At 36.7% G+C, this 25,997-nt stretch overlaps 1 long non-coding RNA gene across 1 annotated transcript in view; it reads right to left on the bottom strand.

Moving 5' to 3' along the window:
• LOC138850407 (uncharacterized) overlaps window positions 1–25,997 on the bottom strand; it is a 46,815-nt gene that overhangs the window by 4,369 nt on the left and 16,449 nt on the right. The window contains exon 2 of the long non-coding RNA XR_011390132.1: window positions 3,482–3,607. This is a non-coding gene — a long non-coding RNA (uncharacterized lncRNA). The remainder of the gene's footprint in view (window positions 1–3,481; window positions 3,608–25,997) is intronic.

Below are 25,997 nucleotides of genomic sequence, written 5' to 3'. Positions count from 1 at the left end.
CCAGAAAGGGCATACTGTGCTAATGTGTGTTATAATTTGTGTTAAATCTTAACATCATTGACTTCAAGACAGAACTCAGATCTTTCACTATACGATCTTGAGCATGTTACTTCACTTCTGTCTGCCTCAGTCATCAGTTTTAATTTTGTGGTATTATGATGAGAGTGAAATGTGTTAATCTTTCAGAATAATTTTGAACACTATATAAAAATTATTTGTCAAATATGTAAATACAGCCAGGCCAATCCCCCTGAGCCATGCAACTAGCTACAGGTTGATTCTATTGTGTTGGTCATCTGAGAGAGTGAAAGAGAAATACTGAATAGAAAGATATAGTAAAAAAAAAAAAAAAACCTCAGCGAGCAAGTTAAGATGAAATGTGTCTCAAAAGAAGTTACTTCAGAAGACAAGATGCTATTTGAAGGTTAATGACCGAGAATGAGAACAGATACTTGGACTGAGAGAAGGAAGAACTGACGACCTAGGCTCTGTTCTTGCCTCTCCAAGAACAGGATGCCCATCAACACTTTAGTCAAGTCAACAACACGACTTCCAGGTTATAAAAATCTAGGGCCACCTGCTTTCTGGGGTCCTTCAGTAGTGTAGCAAGTGGGACAAAAGAAAATGGCACTTCGTCAGTCCTGAGCCTTGGGAGGCTGGCTCATTATGAATTTGATACGATTCTGTTGTCCTTTGCTGTATAAATGTAATTAAGCTTCTTCATTCAATTTTGTGTGGTGTGGTCGTGTTGTGTGTATGTGTGTGTGTGTTCTGTTTCATTGAACTCATGAAGATAATAGAAACTACAGCCCAAGATGTGGGGCTCTGAAGTGGTACTCAAGGCACAGTGACTTATCCTTACAGTATGAACATAAATTTGTAGGTTGAAAGAAAAGAGAATTTTCAAATTTTGGCTTGTATTTTCACTTTAAGTATAAGAAAAACAACTGAGTGTTATAAGATCTGAATGAGAGTCACAACAAATTCGGTATTTTATGTCAAAATGAAGGAGTGGCCTGCACTGCGGCTCACTAGGCTAATCCTCCTTCTGCGTTGCCAGCACCCCAGGTTCTAGTCCTGGTTGGGGTACTGGTTCTGTCCCAGTTGCTCCTCTTCCAGTCCAGCTCTCTGCTATAGCCTGGGAAGGCAGTGGAGGATGGCCCAAGTGCTTGGGCCTGCACCCACATGGGAGACCAGGAGAAGCACCTGGCTCCTGGCTTCAGATCAGTGCAGCGCACTGGCCGTAGCGGCCATTTGGGGGGGTGAACGAACGAAGGAAGACCTTTCTCTCTGTCTGTCTCTCTCACTATCTAGCTTTGCCTGTCCAAAAAAAAATTATAAAAAAAAAATGAAGGAGAATGAATAGTAAGAGAATTGGGGAAAACCCAGAGCAGTTGGTGTCATGAAAGTTCTAAATAAACATGAATAGAGACAAAGAAGAGGGACAGAAAGCCATACAACAGCAATTCAAAGCCATAAAGAAGATAAAAAAGAGGAAATCATACAGAGAAAGAATAAAAGTCCTGTAATCTGAATATAATTAAGAATCATAGATTGTGGAATTTAGATTTCTTTTATTTTTTAGCTCTATTAACTGAAAAAGTGCTTTTAAAAGAGAAAATGGTACAAGTGATGTGTTTTTGTTTGACAATTATCATTAAAACAGTTTCCCTAACTGATAGGTACACTCTGGAAGAACTAAGAACATAAAGAAATTAGAGACACTTAGTTGGACAAAAAAATGTATCTGCCTTTCTGAATACTTATAAATTCCTTTGTCAAAGATGTTCAAGTGAATCTTCCAAAACATAACAACATTTTGAATTTAATTATCTTATAATTGTAAAAATATGTTTTTTATAATTTTCTAAATTTTTCAAATTGGTTGCTTACAGCTTTTCCTAAAAAATGATTGAATTTTAAGAATGAAGGTATCTACAAGAAAAGAAACACACTTCGTCATTGTTCTCTTAGAAGTATTTGAATTTTATAATGTTGAATCAACATAAATTGCAATTAGCGGATCTTCAGCAGATTTGCTAACTGAAAAATGAGCATTGTCATCACTAGAAACATAGACTTTAATTCTTGTGCAATTGTTACCAATTTTTTCTCCAGAAATGACATCAAAATATGTGCCACCAGAAAGACCAGTTTTCAAAGTGGAAAATAATTATCTGTAGTATGAAATTTAACATTTAACTTAAATTCAATATAATTAAATGCAGAATACAGACCATCTCTCAAGCAAATAAAGAGATTAACTTTGTGCTGTAAACCTCTAAGCAGTCAAAGTTTCAATAAGAAAAAAACCCAATCACAAAGCTCTCTCCGATGTATGTGAAAACCTTCCTCAGGACCAAAGATCACCTTAGAAAAGAACCAGCAACTTCCTGGTCAGTAGTGAATATTTCTAAATAAATGAAGGTTGAATAATATCAGTGAAGATATGAAGGAACTGTCATGCTTCGGCAAGAGTGACACCTGAGGTAAACATAAATATTTAAATTTGTCCTTTTCTGAATTTAACAAAATATTGATCACTTTTAAGAATTTAAATGGGATTATTTCAGTTAAAAGCTGTCTTATTGGTCCAAGAGTCTAAAAATAACTTGTGTGGAGAAAGCCATGATGTAGCATTTCTGTGAGAAAGGGCCTAATCTGTGTTATAAAGCTGTCCTGAGTAAATTTATTTCAGTTCTTCATTCCATAAGTGGCAGAAATTAAACAACTAGCCATGGTGAAAAGGAGAACTATTTGACTATTTATTTATTGGCTACTAAAATACAATTTAGGATAGATTTATCTAGTAATGGGTAGAAGTTGGCCTTGGACTGAGGCATTTCAGCTGCTGGCAAAGAAGGCTTTCGAGCTGTGTTTCTGTATGTGAAGAAATCCCTGTGTTAGAAGCAGAGGATTCAAGGATCACAAATGAAAAGGCCAACAACAAGAAATTTCAGAACTAAATACTAACAATCTCCTGAGCCAAATAATTAGTCATGGGCACATATTTCTTACATATGTTATATTATTATTTTTCATAGAAAAATGAAGAAAGTGTAGCAAACAGATTTAGGAATAGTGGAGGAAAAAGATATTCTAGTATTAAGATAATACATTTCCATGATAAAAAAATCATTACTGTATGAGATTTTACAAGCATATATTAACTACATTATGTATTTTGTAGAGTGTGTGTGTCTGTGTGTAAGTATGTATAGATTTGATATATATTGTATAAGCACATGATTTCGCAATGATGTCCACAATAAAATTTATTTGCAAGAGAAAGCCATTATAAAATGGGAGAATAAAGGAAGAAGAGCCATCGTCTTTTTTCTTCCTATTCTGATATCTGGGTTTTCTTAAATTGCTGACTAAATTTTTTCTCAGATATAAGAAAACAAAAGAGCAGGAAGTGAACAGAATAAACCAACAATATATAAGTTTAAACTATTATTTTTAATTGATATCTACTTACCAGTCATCATTGTTAAAGACAATGAATGCTGTGTTTCCTCTTCCAAAAGCCACTTGATGGCTACCATTATCCCACCAGTTACTGAACGGCTGGCTATTGACCACGTTAAGGAAAATGACCACATTCCTAAAAGCACAGCATCATATAAAATGTTGATATCCTTAAACTTCAGCAGTTTTAGGAAATTTTACTATTAGAGAAAATCTCTAAATAAATATTCCCATGTTATTTGAAGCCATCAAATGCTCACAGACCTAGTCATTGCCACAAATAGTGTTTACATTAACCGTTACCTCTTTAACTAAACCATTACCCTTTGGTAGCCCAATCCAATCATTAGCATTCTTAAATAGGAAAAAGCAACCAGCTCATACTTTTAACTTACAGGCATTTGCCTCTTTCTTCTCTAATACACCAAACAAACCACTCCTGCTTCTTCTGCCTCTGCAATGATTTTATTTAGAATTCTATTCATTTAGCATTTTTACTACCATTTTTGAGTCCTTATCATGTGTGTAGCCTCTGGTTTTCTAATGTTGTGTTTCAAAAAAAGCTAACAAATTTTTATCCCTTCATTTTCTTTCTAAGAAATAGCTTCTTAGTACCACTATAATCAGTAGAATGTCATTGAAATTAAAGAGTATTAGTATCAGAAACACAAGCATTACAATAGTTTCAATTAGGACTAGTGAAGAAAGCTTAGTCAATTTAAATAGCTTTTCTATGCCACACACTCAAATTTGTAAAATGAGGATATTGCTTAGATGCCAGAAGTGTGATGCCAGAAGTTATAAAGAGAGTAAGAAAGAGGGAGGGAGAGAGGAGAGTATGGAGAGAGGGAGGCAAAAATGGAGGTGGAAATCATTGATGATTTCTTCCTCCCTCCAAGACCTGTTCTTCTGAGGGATATGAAAATATTGTTTAAAGTAGAAAGTATTATTAGAAGATGGGAAGACTGGAATGGAAAGACAGAATGGCCAAGTGATAACTTCGTTGAGTGAATGTGAGAAGAGAACATGCTTAGGGCAGTTTAATAATAACAGTAGGAAAAATACCAATACAGTAATCAGAAGATTATAGCAATCAAATATGAGAATATTGATACTTAGATAAAAGTATCCATGATAAAAGTTTTATTTGAATTAATTTGTTTAGTCAGGATAGCAATTCTATAAGATACATGTGAGGGGGCTCTTCAAAAAGTCTATGAAAAATTAGAATTAATAGGTACGTTTATTTTGGTGCAATAGAGTCCTAAATTGATGTATGTTTTCATAATACAGGTTTCCACAAACTTTCAAAAATCAAATGCATTATTTTTTCTAATGCATGGATAAACTTGCTGTAGAGAAGTTACTTTCCAGAGTCACAAAGCTAACAAATGGAAAGGTAAGGATTTAAATTATAGTTTTTCTGTCTCCTGAGGTCACTTTTTTTTAAAAAAGATTTATTTATTTGAAAGGCAGAGTTACAGAGGCAGGGCAGAGGCAGAGGCGGGGTGGGGGGAGAGAGAGAGAGAAAGGTCTTCCACCCACTGTTCACTCCCCAAATGACCACACTGGCTGGAAGTGTGCCAATCTAAAGCCAGGACCCAGAGCTTCTTCCAGGTCTCCCACGTGGATGCAAGGGCCCAACGACTTATTCCATCTTCTACTGCTTTCCCAGGCCATACCAGAGAGCTGGATCAGAAGTGGATCAGCTGGGATTCCAACAGGGATGCCAACACTGCAGGTGGTGGCTTTACCCACTACACCACAGCTCCAACCCTGAGGTCACATTTTTTACCATTAGAATGCAGCATCTGGAAACTTGAGTCAAGAATGAAGTACACATTATGCTTCACTCTAACTGCCAACTCTTTACAGCATCACCCTATTTCACTCACTGTCAAAACAGCCTTCTCTCCTACTCATATTTTAATACTTACCTACATCAGATCAATTCCCTTGTACAAATCCATCAAACTTCTGCTTGTGTTTTATTTTCAGATATCCATTGGACTGAACAACTCCCAAGGCAATCTCTTAGTCTATGTCCACACATGTATGCATACTGGGAAATGTATTCATTGGGAAGACCTTATTATGACAATGTACATACTCTTTTAGCTTTCTTAGTGATAGATTCTATCCCAGATTTTTAGTTACTTATCAGGTTCCTAATGCAGAATGTTTCTAGTGCTTCTATCTCAGTTCTCTTTGTATTCTGATCCACTTGAAAAACTCCAAAAGTTGTAACCAAATTACTTTCCTATCAAACAAATACCTTCAGTAGCTTCTTACAGCTTTCAGAAGAAAATCCGTCCTTTCCCCCTGACTTTATTGTCCCCAGTCCTACTTTAAGTCTCATGGCTCACCCCAACTAGCTTATGGCTCTAAAAAAGCAAAAAGATCCTTTCTTGAAGTCCATTTTTTCTTCACACACTCCCAACTGTCAGAAAGGATTTTTCTTCTTAATTAACTCCTGACATGTATTACTCATAACTCTTTTAAAACATTGATCATATTCTTCACTTCATTATTTTTATTTGTTTTTGTATGTGTATGTGTGGGGTGAGCATAACCTTTCAAATAGCTCTACTAGAAATAAAATGTAAATCTCACATGTAATTTAATATTTTTGTGATATTAAAAGAAGGAAATAGAAACAAGGAAAATTGAAGTTAATAATTTTTATTTAATATAACGTACACAAAATAAAATTTTGGCATCTAAGCAGCATAAAATTATTGATTTTTATACTCTATTTTCATGCTGATGGAAATACAGAATGTATTTTATAACACAACTGTATTTATACTCATCACATTTTAACTGTTGAGTAGACAATTGCTGTTAGTAATTGTCATATTGGTTTTCACAATTCTAGAATTCTAGGAGAAACATTGGCATAATACAGAAAATGTTTACTTGTAGTCAGAACTATGATTGGATTCTACCTTTGTAACTTGCCATATCATGAAAAAATTTACTCAATCTTTCTAAGCTTTAATATCTTCAGGTATACAAACTTTCTGCAAAGATTAGAGTTGAGAGTTCTATAAAATTTCTGACGTAGTGTTTATTTGTTTTAAAAGTAAACTGATTGGGGCTGGTGCCGTGGCATAGCCCGTAAAGCTGCCACCTACAGTGCCAGCATCCCATATAGGCACTGGTTTGAGGCCTGGCTGCTCCACTTCTGATTCAGCTCTCTGCTATGGCCTGGGAAAGCAGTAGAAGATGGCCCAAGTCCTTGGGCCCCTGCACCCGCATGGGAGACCTGGAAGAAGCTCCTGGCTCCTGGCTTCGGATCAGCGCAGCTCCGGCCGTTGAGGCCAATTGGGGAGTGAACCTTCTGATGGAAGACCTCTCTCTCTCTCTCTGCCTCTCCTCTGTCTATGCAACTCTTTCAAATTTATTTATTTATTTTCAAATAAATAAATAAATCTTAAAAAGTAAACTAATTAAGACATAACCCATACTACAGTAACGTAGTGAGTCATATCTACAACTTAGAATTTGTATGTTATGGACTTCTTTTGGCCACCTAAGACATTATGTTAACTGTTTGCTAGGTTTTTGGAGCATTGAATGTGACATTTACTTTTAAGCAACTTAGTCCAAAATGGTGGATATATAAACACTTATTTAGAAAACACTTAGAGTATTAGTCAAATATAGTTTAATAAAGTTACATGAGTTAAAATCTATAATATAACAAAGGTTTATTGGCTGTGCCTGGGAAAATGAGGGTAATCTTCATAAAGATGTTGCCCTAATTAACTATGGAAATAATTGTAGTTATCAGGTGCACAAGCATGGTGGAAGGGGACGGTAGGGAGGAGGAGAGCACTTGGGATGCCATGGAGGTATGAAATTTTACATCAGGTATGATGAACCTCTAGTTCTGCAATGAACAATTCTCACATGGTTGGCTGGGGAAGGATGAAAGGAGAGCATGAGGACTGGTGGAAGAATAATTAAAGTCCTCTTATTTTCACTCAATGTAATAAATAGCATCACCATCAAATGCCTATTTCATTAATTTTTCTACTTTCCTCATTTTTAAGTGCTAATCTACTTATAAACCTACAGACTATCTGGCACTAAAATATATCTTGCCTAGATCCTAGTCCAAGTCACACATCTCTATTCTGGAACCTCATAAAGCTTATCTATCTAATCTTCCTTTCTCCACTCATAGTCTCCTATATTCTGTCTTCTTCCCAGAAGCAAGAGTGCTCTTCTTTCTTTTTTTAAGATTTACTTCATTTATTTGAAAGGTGGAGTTGCAGAGAAATGGGGAGAGTGACAGAGTTTGGGGGAGAGAGAGAGAGAGAGAGAGAGAGAGAGAAGACAGAGACAGAATCTTCCATCTCCTGGGGTTCACTTCCCAAATGGCCACAACAGTTGGAGCTGCTCTGGGTCTCCCAGGTGAGTGGCAAGGGCACAGGTACTTGGACCATCTTCCACTGGCTTCCCTGGTGCATTAGCAGGGAGCTAGAATGAAAGTGGAGAAGCCAGGACTCAGGCTGGCACTTATATGTGATGTCAGCATCACAAGTGGCAGCATACCCCACTGTGCCACAGCACTGATTCCAAGAGTGACTTTTAAAGTATAGTAGAATCTTTTAGCTTCTCGCCTCATAGCCTGCATGGATCTTCTCTCTTCATGTTCTATAGGCCATATGTGGTTTAACCCGCCTCTCTCATATCTCATCCTATTTTACATTCCCCTGTATCACACATACTTCATCTGTGCTGATTTTTTTTAATGTTACTTGTGTATTCTCATCTTTTTCCTACCTTGTAATTTTATTCTTGCTCTTTCGTCTATCTATATTGCTCTTTCTCTGATTTTCAGATAGCTGACTCCCTCTAACATTTCAAATTACAGTTTAAAATAACTACTTTAAGGATGCCTTCTTTAACTATCCAATATAAAATACCTTGAGAATGAAAACACTTTCTATTTTATCATCTTGTGTTTCATACTAATTCTGTTTCCTGCAAATTATTTTGTCATCACTGTTATTACAATCATTAAAGCTGTCTGAGAATAGAAAACTGTCCTTGTCCATCAGTGTATTCTTAACGTCATCCAAGTGTGTGGCAGAAGTGGATACTCAGACAATGCTTGCTAAGTGGATGAACGAATAAGTTTTTCCCCAACTATATTATTATTCTCTTTACTAGGATTTCACTTATGTCAAAAAAGAAGAGGTGTGTGGATTCATTTATTTAGTGTTTTATCAGATAAAAGAAATATTTGACCATGGAGAGAACACCACCACCAATCGCTTCTCGGCCTTTTGGCTAAGATCAAGTGTGAAAACCACCACCCCCACCCAAACCTTACTGCTGTAGCCCTAGTATTAAACAAATGATTTCATGGAGGGGAACAAAGTTCTCTTTCTCCAGTCCATCAACATTTAAACTTCCCTAGATCTTAATGCAGAAATCTTAATAACGAAAAGTGTAGGTAAGGGGTGGAAAATAATTGAAAAGAACATTCTGTTCCTTTTATTCATTTATTTGAGAGCTGGAGGTGAGAGTGAGATAGAGAGCAAGAAAGAGGAAGTGAACAAGCTCCCTTCCACTGACTCTCCCCACATGCCTGGGACCTGGGAATGCCAAAACTCGCATGTGGGTGGCAGGGACTCATTGTGTGAACCATCACTTCTGCCTTCCAGGATCTGCATTAGCAGAAAGCTGTTACCAGAAAGTGGAAACTAGGACTCAAACCCAGGCAATTCAGTGTGGGACATGGGTGTCTTAACTACTAGGATAAATGCCCAGCCCTGAAACAAATACTCTAAAATCAAGTTTAGCAGTAAGTAGTGGTGAGCAAGGACCAAAGCTCTAGATCTGCTTTTCAGTTCCTAGCCTAGGTGACTGAGAGCACATACCAAACTTCCCCCACCCTCCCCCTGCATTGAGAAACCTCCCCACCCCTTGCATTCTTCCTGAACCAGCTCAGCACCACCTCAGCTGTTAGCCCAGGCCTGCCAAAGAAGCCCTGCCAATGCCCACACACTCAGGACCTTCAGCTGCCTAAAAAGGATCAGAGAATAGGGCTTTACCCTCACCGGTAGTGCATCCCTCTCAGGGCCGTCTCTGAATAAACCAGCTCTGGTTGTTGTGGCCATTTGGGGAGTGAACCGGAGCATGGGAGACCTCTCTTTTTGTCTCTCCCTCTCTCTGTGTACCTCTGCCTCTCAAATAAAATAAATAAGAAAATCTTCAAAAAAAATGGTAAAAAGTTCTATTCTATAATAATACAATTTTTTAACTTTCAGAATGTATAAAATGGCTGTTGGATTTATGCTTGTTTATCTTTATGGAGTCACATAAGTAATGTAAAGAAATTTTGTGAATGGACAGTAAGTTTTAGAATTGTTGGAAATACATTTTTCCTGAAGAAAAAAGGCAGTTTTCATTTTTTTCACATGCGAGTATTACTTTCAATATTTATTCACCAAATATTTACTAGATATAAATGTAATATAGTGTACAGATCTTCGTAGTGCAGAGAATATTAAAGAAATAAAATACATGTTCTCTATTTTCAAAGAATGTGGAAACTGTTTCAGAATTTTGAAAATAGCCTCTCCCTCCAAAAAAAAAAAAATAAAAATAAGGCAAAATTCAGGGAGTCTAATATATACTTCTCATAAGTACTCATTTCAAAGGACTGCTATAACTATTACACATGCAAACACTTGTAAAGAACTTGAAAGATATATATTGCCCATAGTACAAGCAATATAACATTTGTTAAATGTGTTTTTGAAAATTCTGTGCAATTCAAATAAATAATTTAGTTGAACTGAGCTTAAATAAGTAAATATGAGGGAAAGGAAAAACTGTATGCTATATATAATATAATATATGCATATAAAATACAATACACTTAATGTATTATACATATATTTAATGTATGTTAAAGAACAGAAATGTGCAGACTATTCCAGGATAGGTAAGAATGAGAAAAATATTTGGTAGTGTGGTAAAGACATTAGTTTGAATATAAATTTCAAAAACACACTGAGACATAATATTATGAAGATAATTTGAAAGTTATTGTTAGATTTCCTTTTTAAACTGGGTATTCAAAGTTCATCCCTTAGTGAGAAGTACCTGGCTCCTGCCATCGGATCAGCGTGGTGCGCCGGCCGCAGGGCGCCGGCCGCGGCGGCCATTGGAGAGTGAACCAAAGGCAAAAGAAGACCTTTCTGTCTCTCTCTCTCACTGTCCACTCTGCCTGTCAAAAAACCAAAACAAAACAAAACAAAATAAAACCTATATGTCTCATCATTGTCTCAGATGTTATCTCTGAATTATCACTTTGATGACAAAGCCATGTTTTTTTCAACAGTTGCATTTAATGTTTTCAAAAAGAAAGGATAACTCACAGTCAGAATTTGGGGAATTTTGCTGGCATTCTAGGATAGGTGGGGATATATAAACACACAACAAGCTTCCACTAAGGGTCCGGCATTGTCACATATTTTCCAATTTAATTTTATCAGGCAGAGTGGACAGTGAGAGAGAGAGAGAGAGAGACAGAGATAAAGGTCTTCCTTTGCCATTGGTTCACCCTCCAATGGCCACTGTGGCCGGCGCACCGCGCTGATCCGAAGGCAGGAGCCAGGTGCTTCTCCTGGTCTCCCATGGGGTGCAGGGCCCAAGCACTTGGGCCATCCTCCACTGCACTCCCTGGCCACAGCAGAGAGCTGGCCTGGAAGAGGGGCAACCGGAACAGAATCCGGAGCCCCGACCAGGACTAGGACCCAGTGTGCCAGTGCCACAGGCAGAGGATTAGCCTATTGAGCCATGGTGCCGGCCCTCAAATTTCAATATTATAAGATTTCATGCATTAATATTACTGTTGAACTTATAGAGGTTTATCTTAAAGTGATTTCTCTTAGTTTCTCTTACAGGTTTCTCTGAGGTCATAATTCTCCTGAATTATACATTGAGTTAAGTACCATGTTCTCAAATGAGTAAAACTGTATCCACCAACAGTAAATTGTAAAAAAAGGAAATGAACCTGATCTGAGGATAAATAGGTGAAGTTTAGAGGAAAGAAGGCAAAGATAATCAAATTTGTCTGCAAAATCACAAAAAATAGAAATATCTTGAGCCAAAGCTCCAGCATGTTTTCAGCATTTGCAGTAGACCTTGTGTTGCTGGACACCAAAAACAAATTGGCAATGAACCCAAAACACATTATCAAACTTTGAACTACATCAGATCATGTGATAGAAATGACTTATCTCAAGACAAATTAATTTATTAATTAAAAAACATGAGTGACAGGAACCAAATACTTTAGCCTTCACCACTACCTTCTACAAAGTGAGCTGAAGGCAGAAGTCAGAGTAGGGTATCAAATCCAGGCACTCCATTATGGATGTGATGTCCTAAGTGGCAAGTTGACTGCTGGGCCACGTGACTGCCTTCTAATCATTTTAAATTATACAGTGTAACTATTTTATCTTTGCTGCTAATTTTGTTCTAAATTCTTTTTGTTCAATAGTGATAAAGCTATGCTAGCATCTCTTTGATTGAATTTGATCTAGATTTTTATCTTTTCTTTTACTATTCATATTTCAAAAATTATACCAGAAAATTCTTGCTTTTAACACAAACATATAGTTTAATTTCACTGAATGGAATAATTGGCATATTTGTGTTTACACCCACATAGTCAACTGATCTTCAGTAAAGTGCAAAAGGAGATGCAGGATGATACAAATGATCCTGTTAGCAGATGACGCTGTAACTGTTGGACAGCCGCATAAATCCAGACACACGATTTATACTCCTCATCACAAGTAACTCAAAACAGGCCATAAGCCTCAATGTAAGAGGCAGCATTATTTGACACCTTGAAGAGAACATGGGAGAAAAATCTAGATAGCCTTTAGTTTGGTGGCTACCTTTTAGATACAATGCCAAGGATATAATCAATGAAATAAATACTTTATCAACTGGAAATCTATGTCTAGACAAAAACCTGCACACCAACATTTATGGAAACTTTATTTATAACTGTCAAAACATGTAAGCAACAATCAATATATCCTTCTTTAGGTGGACTGATAAATAAACTGTGGTGCTTTTCTTATAATGAAAAATTATTTAGAGCCAAAAAGAAATGAGTTAACCAGACATGGAGGGAATGAAATGCATATTATTAGCAAAAGAAGACAATATGAAAAGACTACATACTGTACGATTCCAATTGTATGATTTCAAGAATGATATGACATTCTTGAAAAACCAAAGTTTGTACTAACTGAAACTATCAGTGGTTGCCAGGGATTACAGAGGAGGGAGGGATGAGTAGATGAACACTGAGTATTTTTTAAGCAAGGAAAATATTGTATGCTATTATAATGGTGGAGACATCATTATGCATTTATGTAAATCCATAAAATGTTGAACAAAAAGTGTAAGTCATAACAAATTTTGACTGATAAAGATTTGCCAGTGTATAGGGTGGGTATTGTGGTACTATGGGTCAAGCTTCCATTTGGGATGCTGGAATTTCATAATTGGGGTGCCTGGTTTGAGTCTTGCTACACTGCTTCTGATCCATTTTCCCTCAAACTTCACCCTAGGAAGCAGCAAAGCAATTATAACCCATTATACTTCTACTAGCGATCTAAGGGTAATCCAGTTGCTCCATAACTTCATAACATTTGCAATTGGCTGCCTTTTTTAGTTTTAATCGCATCATTCTGCAATAAGTAAAGTGGTATATCATTGTATCTTTAATAATTATCTTTTTGTAAAATGTTTGAAAGGGAGGGGAGGTTAGTGGGGGGGGGAGAGAAAGAGAGAGAGATACCATAAGCTGATTCACTCTTCAAATAACCACAATGACCAGGGCTGGACCAGGTTGAAGCCAGGAGCCTAGAACTCTATCTGGGTCTCCCATGTGGGTAGCAGAGGCTCAAACACTTGGGACTGTCTACTGCTGCCTACTCAGGCACGTTAAATGGAGCTGGATTAGAAGTGGAGTAGGTGGGACTCAAAAGAATGCTCATATGGGATGCTGGCATCACAAATAGTGACTCCACTTGCTGCAACAAAATGCTGGCCCCAGTTTTTAACTTCTTTGTAACTAATGAGCATTTGTCTCCCAGCAGTTTCCTATAGTTTTCACTGTATTTAACTTATTCGATAAATTTAACACTAATTGTTTTGTGTTTTTGATGTTGCTATAAATCATATTTTTAAGAAATTAGTTCCTAATTGTTACTACTACATGTATATGTATATATGAACATACATAAATATGCATATTCTGAATATGTATATAAAATATAATTTTTTATACCCTTGCTAAATTTACTCATTAGTTCTGGCAGTTATTTTTAACCTTTGTGATTTTCTTCATAGATAATCATGGATACCTTGAACATCTATGCACATGTTTATTTCGGGCTCTCTGTTTTTTTTCGTTGTCTATGAACCATATTGTCTATAACCACACTGTGTTAACTGTGAATAAAGGTATCTTTGTCCCCTCCTTTTCTTGCCTTATTATATTTCCTGGAACTTTCAATGAAATAATGAATAGCTTATATCCTTGCCTTATTCTTTGTCTCAGGAAGGACACTGTTAGGGGTTGAATCATGTGCCTTCCCCAAATTCATATGTTGAAGTTCTCATTTCTAATACTTCATAAAGTGGCCTTATTCAGAAATCAGGTGTCCGGGTATTAATATAATGTGATGTTGTCTTTACAAGAAGGAGAAATTTGGACACAAAGACAACATAGATGGAAGATGGTGTGAAGCAACACAGGGAGAGGGCAAACATCTGGAATCAGACCGCAGAGAGAACCTGAAACCGATCTTTCCCACATAGGTCTCAAAAATAACCAACCTTACTAAAACCTTGATTTTGGATTTTTAGCCTCCAGAACTTTGAGACAACATGATTCTGTCATTTAAGCCAACCAGTGTGTGTGTTAGTATATGTTTTTAATGTCACTTCTAACAAACTGATACCAGAAGGCCTCAATTTTTTAATATTTATTTATTTATTTGACACAGTTACACAGAGGGAAAAGAGAGAGAGAGAGAGAGAGAGAATCTTCCATCCATCCACTGGTTCACCCCCAAGATAGCCAAAAATGGCCAGGACTGGGCCAGGTTGAAGCCAGAAGGTAGGCGCTTCATCTGGATCTCCCACTTGGGGGTGGCAATGGCCCAAATACTTGGACCATCTTCCATTGCTTTTCCGAGGCCATCGGCAAGGAGTTGGATCAGAATTAGAGCAGTTGGATCTCCAACCTATGTCCATTATGGGGAGCCAGTGTAACAGTCAGCGGCTTAAACCACTGTTGATATGACACCAGCCCCTGGCTTCATTTTGTTTACCATTTAGAATGACATTATCTATATGATTTTTTGCAAATAGCTTTATCCTGGGTATTGTGAATAATGCTGTGATAAATAGTTGTTTAATTATCCTCTCGATATCATACATTTAATTTATTTGGATATATATCTAGAATTGGAATTAAGGGATCATATGAAAACATTGTTTTTAGCTTTTTGAGGAAGACACATACTATTCTCCATAATAGCTGCACCATTTTATAATTCCACTGACAATGCACAAAGCTTGCAGTTTCCATATATCCAAACCAATTTTGTTTCCTTTATATAAAATAAAATTTCCTTTTTGTAAAAAAAATCATTTTATGTTGTTTATTCTCATATTCTAATAATTGGTGATATTAAAAGTTTTTTCATGTGCTTTTTGGAGATAAGTTAATTTTCTTTAGAGATAAGTTCATTTAAATCCTTCAACCAATTATAAATCACATTTTGTTGGTGGTGGTGCAATAAAGTTTTAAAACTTTCTTATATGTTCTGAACATTAATCATGTGTCATATATAACCACAATTATTTTCTCTCATTCCATGTATTGTCTTTTCACTCTATTTTCTTTTTCTTTCTTTTTTCTTCCTTCCTCTCTCTCTCTCTCTTTTTTTTTTTTTTTTTTTTTTTTTTTTTTTTTTTCCGTGCAGAATTTTTAAAGTTTGGTTTAATTCCATTTGTTGACTTTTGATTTAGTTTCCTAATCTGGCACTCTCCTCTCACCCCAAAATTATCAATAAATCTAATGTCCTAAAAGTTTCCCGCTCTGTTTTTTTCTAGGGTTTTAACAGTTTCAGGTTTTGCATTCAGGCCTTCAAATTGTCTGAGTTAATGTTTTTTGTATGGTGTAAAGGAAGGATTCAGCTTTATTATTTTGCACGTGGATATCCAATTTTTACAACATCATTTGTTGAAAAGACTGTACTTTCCCCACGTGTAGTCTAGGTTTTCTTATCAAATATCACTTGACCATCTATACAAACATTTATTTCTGGGCTCTGTATTCTGTTCCACTGGTCTATGTAACTATCTTTTTTAAACAGTACAACACTGTTAGCTACTGTTTCTTTTTTTTTTTTTTTAAGATTTTATTTATTTGTTTGAGAGGTAAAGTTACAGACAGTGAGAGGGAGATACAGAGAGAGAGGTCTTCTTTCCGTTGGCTCACTCCACAAATGGTTGCAGTAGCTGGAGCTGTGCTGATCTGAAGCCAGGAGCCAGGAGCTTCTTCCAGGTCTCCCATGCGGGTGCAGGGGCCCAAGCACTTGGGCCATCTTCCACTGCTTTCCCAGCCTACAGTAGAGAGAGCTGGATTGGAAGAGGGGCAGCTGGGACTAGAACTGGTGTCCACATGGGATGCCGGCGCCACAGGTAGAGAATGAACATACTGAGCCACAGAGCCAGCCCTTGTATTATGTTTTAATATCAATGAGTGTGAAACCTCAAAGATTGTTCTTTTTCAAAATTGTCTTTGCCAGGCAAGATTTTGAGATTCTGAAGAATTTTAGGATTTATTTCCTATTTCATAATTTACGTTGTAATTTTCATAGACATTGCACTGAATCTTTAGATCGCTTTGAATAATCTGGACAACTTAACCTTAACGTCCTCCAATTCACAAGTACAAGATACCTTTCCATTTGTTTGTATTTACATAGATTTCTTTAAGCAATGATTTATAGTTCTCAGTATATAAGTATTTCACCTCCTCAATTAAATTTATTTTAAGTATTTTATTCTTCTTGATGCACTAGTTAATTTCTCTTACAGTTTGGTCCCTGCCACATGTAGGAGTTTAACTGAATTTTGAGTCCTGATTTTGTATCATGCAACTTGGTGACTTTTAATAGGTACTGCTTGTATGTGGAATATTCAAAGTTTTCTACATATAAGATAATGTCTTTGGCAAACAAAAATTACTTTAATTATTCTTTTGCTATTTGGCTTCATTTTATTTCTCTTTCTTTTTTGATTGTTCCAGATAGAATGTCCACTACTATGTTGAATAATAGTGGTGAGAGCAAACATCCTTGCCTTCTTCCTTCTTTCAGAGGAAAAATTTCCAGGCTTTCCTCATTAAGTATGATGCTAGACATGGGTTTTTCATTTGTGGCTTTTATTACGTTGAGGTAATTTTCTTCAATTCTTACTTCCATCAGTGTTTTTTTAAATCATGAAGCATATTCAATTTTATCAAAGGTTTTTTAGACATTTGTTAAGATTATCACACTAATTTTATCTTTCTCTTAATGTGATATATCACACCTATTGATTTCTGTACATTGAAACATTCCTAAGATAGAGGCATGAATCTATCCATGTCAAAGGTACAGTCATTTTAAATATGCTGTTGAGGAGCCTGGTGGGTTAAAGCTCTGGCCTGAAGCGCCAGCATCCCACATGGGCGCCAGTTCTAGACCCGGCTGCTCCACTTCCAATCCAGCTCTCTGCTGTGGCCTGGGATAACAGTAGAAGGTGACCCAAGTCCTCGGGCCCATGTGGGAGACCCCGAAGAAGCTCTTGGCTCCTGCCTTCGGATTGGCACAGCTCTGGCCGTTGTGGCCATCTGGGGAGTGAACCAGCGAAGGAAGACCTCTCTCTCTGTCTCTACCTCTCTCTGTAACTCTGTCTTTCAAATAAATAAAATAAATCTTTAAAAAAAATATGCTGTTGAATTTGGTTTCCTAGTATTCTGTTTGTGATTTTGATATTGAAATTTATCATGCATATTGGTTTATAATTTTATTTTGATTTATAATTTTTTATAAACCAATATTTTTGCTTGACCTGGTCACAGGGTGAATTAGTGAGTTCTACATCACTATAACAAAATACTTGATATGTTAAGAAAATACTATGTTAAGAAACGAGGTTTATGTGACTCCCAGTTTTGTAGGCTGAAAGTTCAAATAGCATCGCAGAGTTTCAGCAAGGGCTGTCCCTTGGATGCATAACCTCACTAAGTGGAAAGATATGGTAGCAGTGTGTGCCAATGCAAACTAGTGATTACATCTTGAACTATCCACAGAGAGATCTGGGTGGATCTAGTCTCACTCCTTTTATAACAAATCTCTTGTGAGAACTTAAGGAGTGACACAAGAAATGCCAAAGGGCTCCCTGAGAACTTTTTCAAGGAGCTAAGCCCTTCTCAATTGACTCCACATCTTTCAGGTTCTCCCAGTACAACCACTCCGTGAACCAAGTCTCAATCATATTGGTCTTCAGGGAAACATAGTTAAACTATACTCAAGCCATATCACAAGCTTACCATATCACAGCCATATCACAGGCTGACCATACAAAATGAGTTTGGTAGTGTCTCTTCATGATTGGTCCTTTGGAAGGTTTGATAAGGATTGATAATAATTCTCTTTTAATTGTTCAATAGAATTCTTTTTTTTATCTTTTTTTTAACTTTTATTTAATGAATATAAATTTCCAAAGTACAGCTTATGGATTACAATGGCTTCCCCCCATAACGTCCCTCCCACCCGCAACCCTCCCCTTTCCCACTCCCTCTCCCCTTCTATTCACATCAAGATTTATTTTCAATTCTCTTAAAATACAGAAGATCAGTTTAGCGTACATTAAGTAAAGATTTCAACAGTTTGCTCCCACACAGAAACATAAAGTGAAAAATACTGTTTGAGTACTAGTTATAGCATTAAATCACAATGTACAGCACACTAAGGACAGAGATCCTACATGAGGAGTAAGTGCACAGTGACTCCTGTTGTTGACTTAACAAATGGACACTCTTGTTTATGGCCTCAGTAATCACCCTAGGCTCTTGTCATGAGTTGCCAAGGCTATGGAAGCCTTTTGAGTTCACTGACTCTGATCATATTTAAACAAGGTTGTAGTCAGAGTGGAAGTTCTCTCCTCCCTTCAGAGAAAGGTACCTCCTTTTTTGATGACCTGTGCTTTCCACTGGGATCTCACTCGTGGAGATCTTTCATTTAGGTTTTTTTTTTCCCCCAGAGTGTCGTGGCTTTCCATGCCTGAAATACTCTCATAGGCATTTCAGCCGGATCCTCATGCCTTAAGGGCTGATTATGAGGCCAGAGTGCTGTTTAGGACATCTGCCATTCTATGGGTCTGCTGTGTATCTCACTTCCCATGTTGGATCGTTCTCTCCCTTTTTTATTCTATCAGCTAGTATTTGCAGACACTAGTCTTGTTTATGTGATCCCTTTGGTTCTTAGTCCTATCATTCTGATCAATTGTGAACAGAAACTGATCACTGGGACTAGTGAGATGGCATTGGTACATGCCACCTTGATGGGATTGAATTGGAATCCCCTGGTATGTTTCTAACTCCACCGTTTGAGGCAAGTCAGCTTGAGCATGTCCCGAATTGCACATCTCTTCACTCTCTTATTCCCACTCTTATATTTAACAGTGATCACTTTTCAGTTAAGTTTCAGCACTTAAGAAGAATTGTGTATTGATTACAGTATTCAACCAAAAGTATTAAGTAGAACAAACAAAAAAAAATACTAAGAGGGATAACATATTAAGCTGCTCATCAACTGTCAGGGTGAGGGCTGATCAAGTCACCGTTTCTCATAGTGTTCATTTCACTTAATTGTTGAATAGAATTCTACAGTGAATGCATCTGCTCCAGGCCTTTTCATTTTGGGGAGGTTTTTATTACTGCTTCAATATTCCCACTACTTCCATAGCTGTTCAGATTTTTTATTTCTTCATGATTCAACCTTATAAGTTATATGTTTCTAGCAATTCATCTCTTTCTTCTAGGTCAATAAAATCATTGCTATAATTTTCATGGTAGTCTTATAATTTTTATTTTTTGTGAGAACAGTTGTAATGTGTCCACTTCCATTGATATTTTTAAATGTTTGAAACTTCTGTTTTTATGTTGGTCTAGCTAAGAGCTTGTCAATTTTGTTGGTCTTTTAAAAAAGCAGTTAATGGCCGGCGCCGCGGCTCACTAGGCTAATCCTCCTCCTTGGGGCGCCGGCACACAGGGTTCTAATCCCGGTCGGGGCACCGGATTCTGTCCCGTTTGCCCCTCTTCCAGGCCAGCTCTCTGCTGTGGCCAGGGAGTGCAGTGGAGGATGGCCCAAGTGCTTGGGCCCTGCACCCCATGGGAGACCAGGAGAAGTACCTGGCTCCTGGCTCCTGCCTTTGGATCAGCGCGGTGCGCCGGCCGCAGCGGCCATTGGAGGGTGAACCAACGGCAAAGAAAGACCTTTCTCTCTGTCTCTCCCTCTCACTGTCCACTCTGCCTATCAAAAACAAAAAAAGCAGTTAATGATTTCCTTGAGTTTTTCCTATTATGTATTTGATTTATCTGTGCTCTAATCTTTTTGACTCTCTACTATCTGAGACTTTGCTATTACTTTCTTCATCGTATTTTCAGGTGTAAGTTAAGGTTGTTGATTGGTTATCTTTCTTCTTTATTGATGTAGGTGTTTACCACTGTAAACTTCTTCCACAGAGCTATCTTGCAGCATATCCTATAATATGCTGTATATTTGCTTTTATTTGTCTGTAGACCTCCTAAATTCCCTTGTAATTTATCTTTTATATATTGATTAAGAGTACAATGTATAATTTCTTCTTAGTTTTGGATTTTTCTATTTTCTATGCACTATTAATTTTTGCTTTCAATCTTTTATGATTAGAGAAGATACTCTGTATGCTTTAAATCTTAAATTTATTGACTTATTTGTTGGTCTTAATAAATCCTCTATCTTAGAGAATATTCCATTAGTGCTTGAGAAGAATAAACATTCTGTTTTTGAATGAAGTATTCTGCTTATATCTGCAAGGATCAATTGTCCTGTAGTGTTGTTCAAGTTATCTGTTTCCTTATTAATCTACTATCTGGTTGTTCTATACTCCACAGAACATGCAGTATTGAAATTTCTCTATATTACTGTATTGTTCCCCATTTTTCCTGTCAGTTCTGTTAACAGCTGCAAAGCATACTTAGAGAATCAAATACATATGATCTAAAATAATATAGGTACATATGTATTTACATTTGTAATACTTTCTGGTGAATTGACTCTTTTATCATTTCATAATGGTCTTCTTTGTTTCTTGTGATGACTTTTGTCTTAAAATATATTTTATCTCATGTAAGTATGGCCATGCTTTTTCTCCTTAGAGTGCTGTATGAATAGATCGCACAAGATTTTATGTAAACCATTTCTTCCAAGATCACAGAGATCATTCAGTAATCTATTTTTTAATAAACTTTTTTTTCTCGTGTGTTCTAGGTGCTAGGCACTCTCTTTATCATTGTTAATTTATTAAGTCTGATTGCTTAGTATTTTTAAATTTATTTTTCCTTATAATTTGCATGAGAATTCTGATAGTAACTCTCCTGAAATTATTCCCATGAATAATTTAACTCAACATACTAAGAATAAATACATTGAAATAGTAACCAAATGGTACCATGGTGAATGTGTTGATATTTATCTTTAACAACAGTCTATACAAATCTCTATTAATACAAAAAGAACACATATGTAAGTATTTAACTAATCAGTTATCCATGCATACATATCTATCTACTCAGTCAATACATATTTACTGAGTATAAAACAAACATATTACTAATTTTTAAAAAAGAATTGAATATTTCACCCATCTTTGAAATGTTTATAAACTAGAGAGGGTACAACAAGAAAACAAATAGGCCGGCGCCGCGGCTCACTAGGCTAATCCTCCGCCTTGCGGCGCTGGCACACCGGGTTCTAGTCCCGGTCGGGGCACCGGATTCTGTCCCAGTTGCCCCTCTTCCAGGCCAGCTCTCTGCTGTGGCCAGGGAGTGCAGTGGAGGATGGCCCAAGTGCTTGGGCCCTGCACCCCATGGGAGACCAAGAGAAGCACCTGGCTCCTGGCATCAGATCAGTGCGGTGTGCTGGCCCAACGCGCTGGCCGCGGCGGCCATTGGAGGGTGAACCAACGGCAAAGGAAGACCTTTCTCTCTGTCTCTCTCACTGTCCACTCTACCTGTCAAAAAAAAAAAAAAAAAAAAAGGCCTACAATACATAGAAGTATAAAAAAATCTAACCATGTATAAGACTAGAAAGAAGGGAGTACTTAAGATAACTATTTGCCTTCTTTCTTGCCATTTATCTATTTAAATTTTAATATTTTTATTAATATAAGATGAATACATTTCATGTATTTCATATAAACAGATTTAGGAATATAGTGATGCTTCCCACCCACGCTCCCTCTTGCCCAAGTTTCCACCCACCCTTTGCCTTCCTTTCTCATTCTTTCTTTTAATTTTTACAATGACATACTTTCAGTTTATTTTATAATCATAAGGTTAACCATCACTAAGTAAAGAATTCAACAAATAGTAAGGAGAAAAAAAAAAACACTCTTCCTCAACAGTAGAGACAAGGGCTATAAACAATAATCAAATCTCCAAATGTCAATTTTGCTCAGACACATTATATTTTTATACTCTATTAGTTACCACAGATCAGGGAAACATGATATTTGTCTTTTGGGGACTTGCTTATTTCACTAAGTATACTGAATGTCCTTATTATCATACATGCCAAGAGAGTAAAAAATATGGATGAACTTCAGTCAAGCTTTACCTGGGCTAAGATGATATATTAACAATTGTTAAGGGAAAAATCATTGGCTAAACTGTCAAGAAAATGCAGCCTGACCAGTAAAAGGAAACTTTGTCAGCTGGTTTCCAGCAGCAAAATATTCTACCAGACCTACATTTTTCATTTGTTTTACTGTTTCTGAACTTTGATTGCTGTAAGAACTAGAAATATCTTTCATCTCCAGCTGGCAATAAAGCAGTACCCCATTTTCCAAGTTGGATTGCTATAATCCTCCTTAATGAGTCTACCATAGCTCACTCTCCAGAGCCTCCAACTGAATCAGAAAATAATCCTTAGCCAGAGAAGCAGCAGAACACCATGGCCTCTTCTTCCTGATGCAATGCTTTTTTTTACAATAGCTGCTATTTTATTTCTGTTCCAAAAAAGAGGTGTTTTTAACGATTAAATAAAAGATGAGCCTTGAAAACTCATGATCCTTGTTTTTTCTCTTACTTGTGAGAATAAAAACATTAACTCTGTTTTCAGAAGAGGAAATGTGAAAGATCCCACAATATTGATCTTGCATAATCAAGAAACAGCCGTCATATTTTATAGATTAAATCATATAATGCGTTCTCTTATTAAAGCAATATTTATTGGTCTTAAAAATTAAAATTAGTAGAACACTATGAGAAACGGTGACTTGATCAACCCTCACCCTGACTGTTGATGAACAACTTAATACGTTATACCTCTTAGTATTTTTTTGTTTGTTCTACTTAATACTTTTGGTTGAATACTGTAATCAATACACAGTTATTCTTAAGTGTTGAAACTTAACTAAAAAGTGATCGCTGTTAAATATAAGAGTGGCAATAAGAGAGGGAAGAGATGTGCAATTCGGGACATGCTCAAGCTGACTTACCTTAAACGGCAGAGTTAGAAACATACCAGGGGATTCCAATTCAATCCCATCAAGGTGGCATGTACCAATGCCATCTCACTAGTCCCAGTGATCAATTTCTGTTCACAATTGATCAGAATGATAGGACTAAGAGTCAAAGGGATCACATAAACAAGACTAGTGTCTGCAAATACTAGCTGATAGAATAAAAAAGGGAGAGAACGATCCAACATGGGAAGCGAGATACACAGCAGACTCATAGAATGGCAGATGTCCTAAACAGCACTCTGGCCTCAGAATCAGCCCTTATGGCATTCGGATTCTGCTGAAAGGCCCATGAGAGTATTTCAGGCATGGGAAGCCAAGACACTCTGGGAAAAAACAAAAACAAAAACAAAAACAAAAAAAAACAACAAACACCTAAATGAAAGATCCTTTCTCTGAAGGGAGAAGAGAACTTCCACTCTGACTACGACCTTGTCTAAATATGATCAGAGTCGGTGAACTCAGATGGCTTCCATAGCCTTGGGGAAACTCATGACAAGAGCCTAGGGTGATTACTGTTGCCATAAACAAGAGTGTCAATTTGTTAAGTCATCAACAGGAGTCACTGTGCACTTACTCCTCATGTAGGATCTCTGTCCTTAATGTGCTGTACATTGTGATTTAATGCTATAACTAGTACTCAAACAGTATTTTTCCCTTTGTGTTTCTATGTGGGTGCAAACTGTTGAAATATTTGCTTAATATATGCTAAAATGATCTTCTGTATATAAAGATAATTGAAAATGAATCTTGATGTGAATGGAAAGGGAGAGGAAGCAGGAGATGGGAGGGGTGCGGGTAGGAGGGACCTTATGGGGGGGGGAAGCCATTGTAATCCATAAGCTGTACTTTGGAAATTTATATTCATTAAATAAAAGTTAAAAAAAATTAAAAAAATAAAATGAGAACTCAGAGGCCTAAAAAAATTAAAATTAGTAATAAATGAATTATTGAATGAAGTAGTAAGTGATTAGCTGAGTTGTGATGTCTGAAATTTTGTCACATCTGCTACTTTTATAACAATTTGCTTATGAATAAAACCTTTCTTCCACGCTGTAAAGAATATTGTTAATCTTGCATTCCAAACAAGAAAGTTTGATATGAATGACATTTCAAAATAGACTGCAAAAGTCATCTAAATGCATATTTCATGAACGTCTGGTTAAAATAGATAACGATAGTTTCATTTTATGAAAGAGAAGACAGTGTTTGAACTTGCTTAGATTTTTCAGAATTGAATGACTATTTCCATATAGTTAATGCTAGTAAAAGAAATGAATTGACAGATTAATTGCATAAAATTTTATTTTTCCCTTTATTAAGACACTCAGTATGTGACTGCTGTCAAGTTATGCCATTTGTAGAACTTGTAGTATCTAAATGAGTACTCCTGTAATCTGATTCTTTAAATTAAGCCTGGACACACTCAAGTTATTTACTAATGCAAACAAAGCAAGCAAACAACAATACTCCAAACTGACCTTAACCTCACAGGAAATTCACGGGACAAAAATGACACTATAACCTGCAGTTGAGACTGGTAAGCTGTCCATCAGCAAGGAAGCTCTCAAAACACCAAATTATTAGTTCATACCCTTTATATGCTTAGTATTACAAGTTTATTCATAGATATATTAATAATAACCAAACAATAAACACATCTATAGTATTTTGAATCAGTATTTAAAATAATTTCCAATTTTTATCATGAGCGATGCTAATTACCTCATAATAAAAAGATTCTCTTGGTTGTTTTTATTTTGTATGTGCTAAATTTGACTAGCCAGTTTCCTCTGGGTATATTATCACTATTACAAAGCATCCCATCAAATATCCAAGATTCCTGCCTAGTGATTTTTTTTCAAGGTGATACAGTTACTAGCCAGTAAGATGTTAGGCCTCATTCTCATACCCCTATTGTACAATGGTGGACAAGAGGAGAATTTGAAAAGAAAGGAAGGCAAAAAGGAAGGAAGGAAGGAAGGAAGGAAGGAAGGAAGGAAGGAAGGAAGGAAGGAAGGAAGGAAAGAAGAAAAGAAGGAGGAAGGATAAAGAAAAAAGAAAAGAAGTAAAACAGGATGTGCCAGAGGATTTTATAATCCTATGGGCAAAAATAAAATTAATTCATGTATCAAAAATTCTAGTAATTCATAATCAAAAATTCTCTCTAATATGTGATAAAGAAGCAAACTAGGGCCAGAACTGGGATACAGGAAGCTCCACCAATCGGAGACCTCTAATAGAGTCTTAACAGTAAGCCATGTCTCTTTCTTGTCTCCCTGTGGATCTCTGTGTTTTCCCTGTCTGCCTCTATGTGCATGAGTCTGAATGTGTGTGAGTACTGTGTCTCCCTGTGTCTGTCTGTCTTTCTGTCAGATAGCTGCAGTAATGATTTCTGCATCACCAACTTCCCCACGCAGAAGGTTTTGTGATTTATTTTTTAGTTAGAAGCTCGCATTCCTTGGATCTTTGTGGGAATTCTTTGAGGCCTGGGTAAAGGATGTGTTCCTCCGAGAGGTTACAACACAAACTGTTTCCGCAGGCCTAACCTTGCTCATAATAATGTGGGAACTGCCAAGCAATCAGTTGACTAATCTGTTAAATAGCGCCTTAAATAGGCTTGTATT

The sequence above is a fragment of the Oryctolagus cuniculus genome, chromosome 7 (genome assembly GCF_964237555.1).
Source record: "Oryctolagus cuniculus chromosome 7, mOryCun1.1, whole genome shotgun sequence".
Taxonomy (NCBI): Eukaryota; Metazoa; Chordata; class Mammalia; order Lagomorpha; family Leporidae; genus Oryctolagus; species Oryctolagus cuniculus.
Note: the sequence above shows the minus strand (reverse complement) of the source record. Positions and strands in the feature narration are given on the sequence as shown.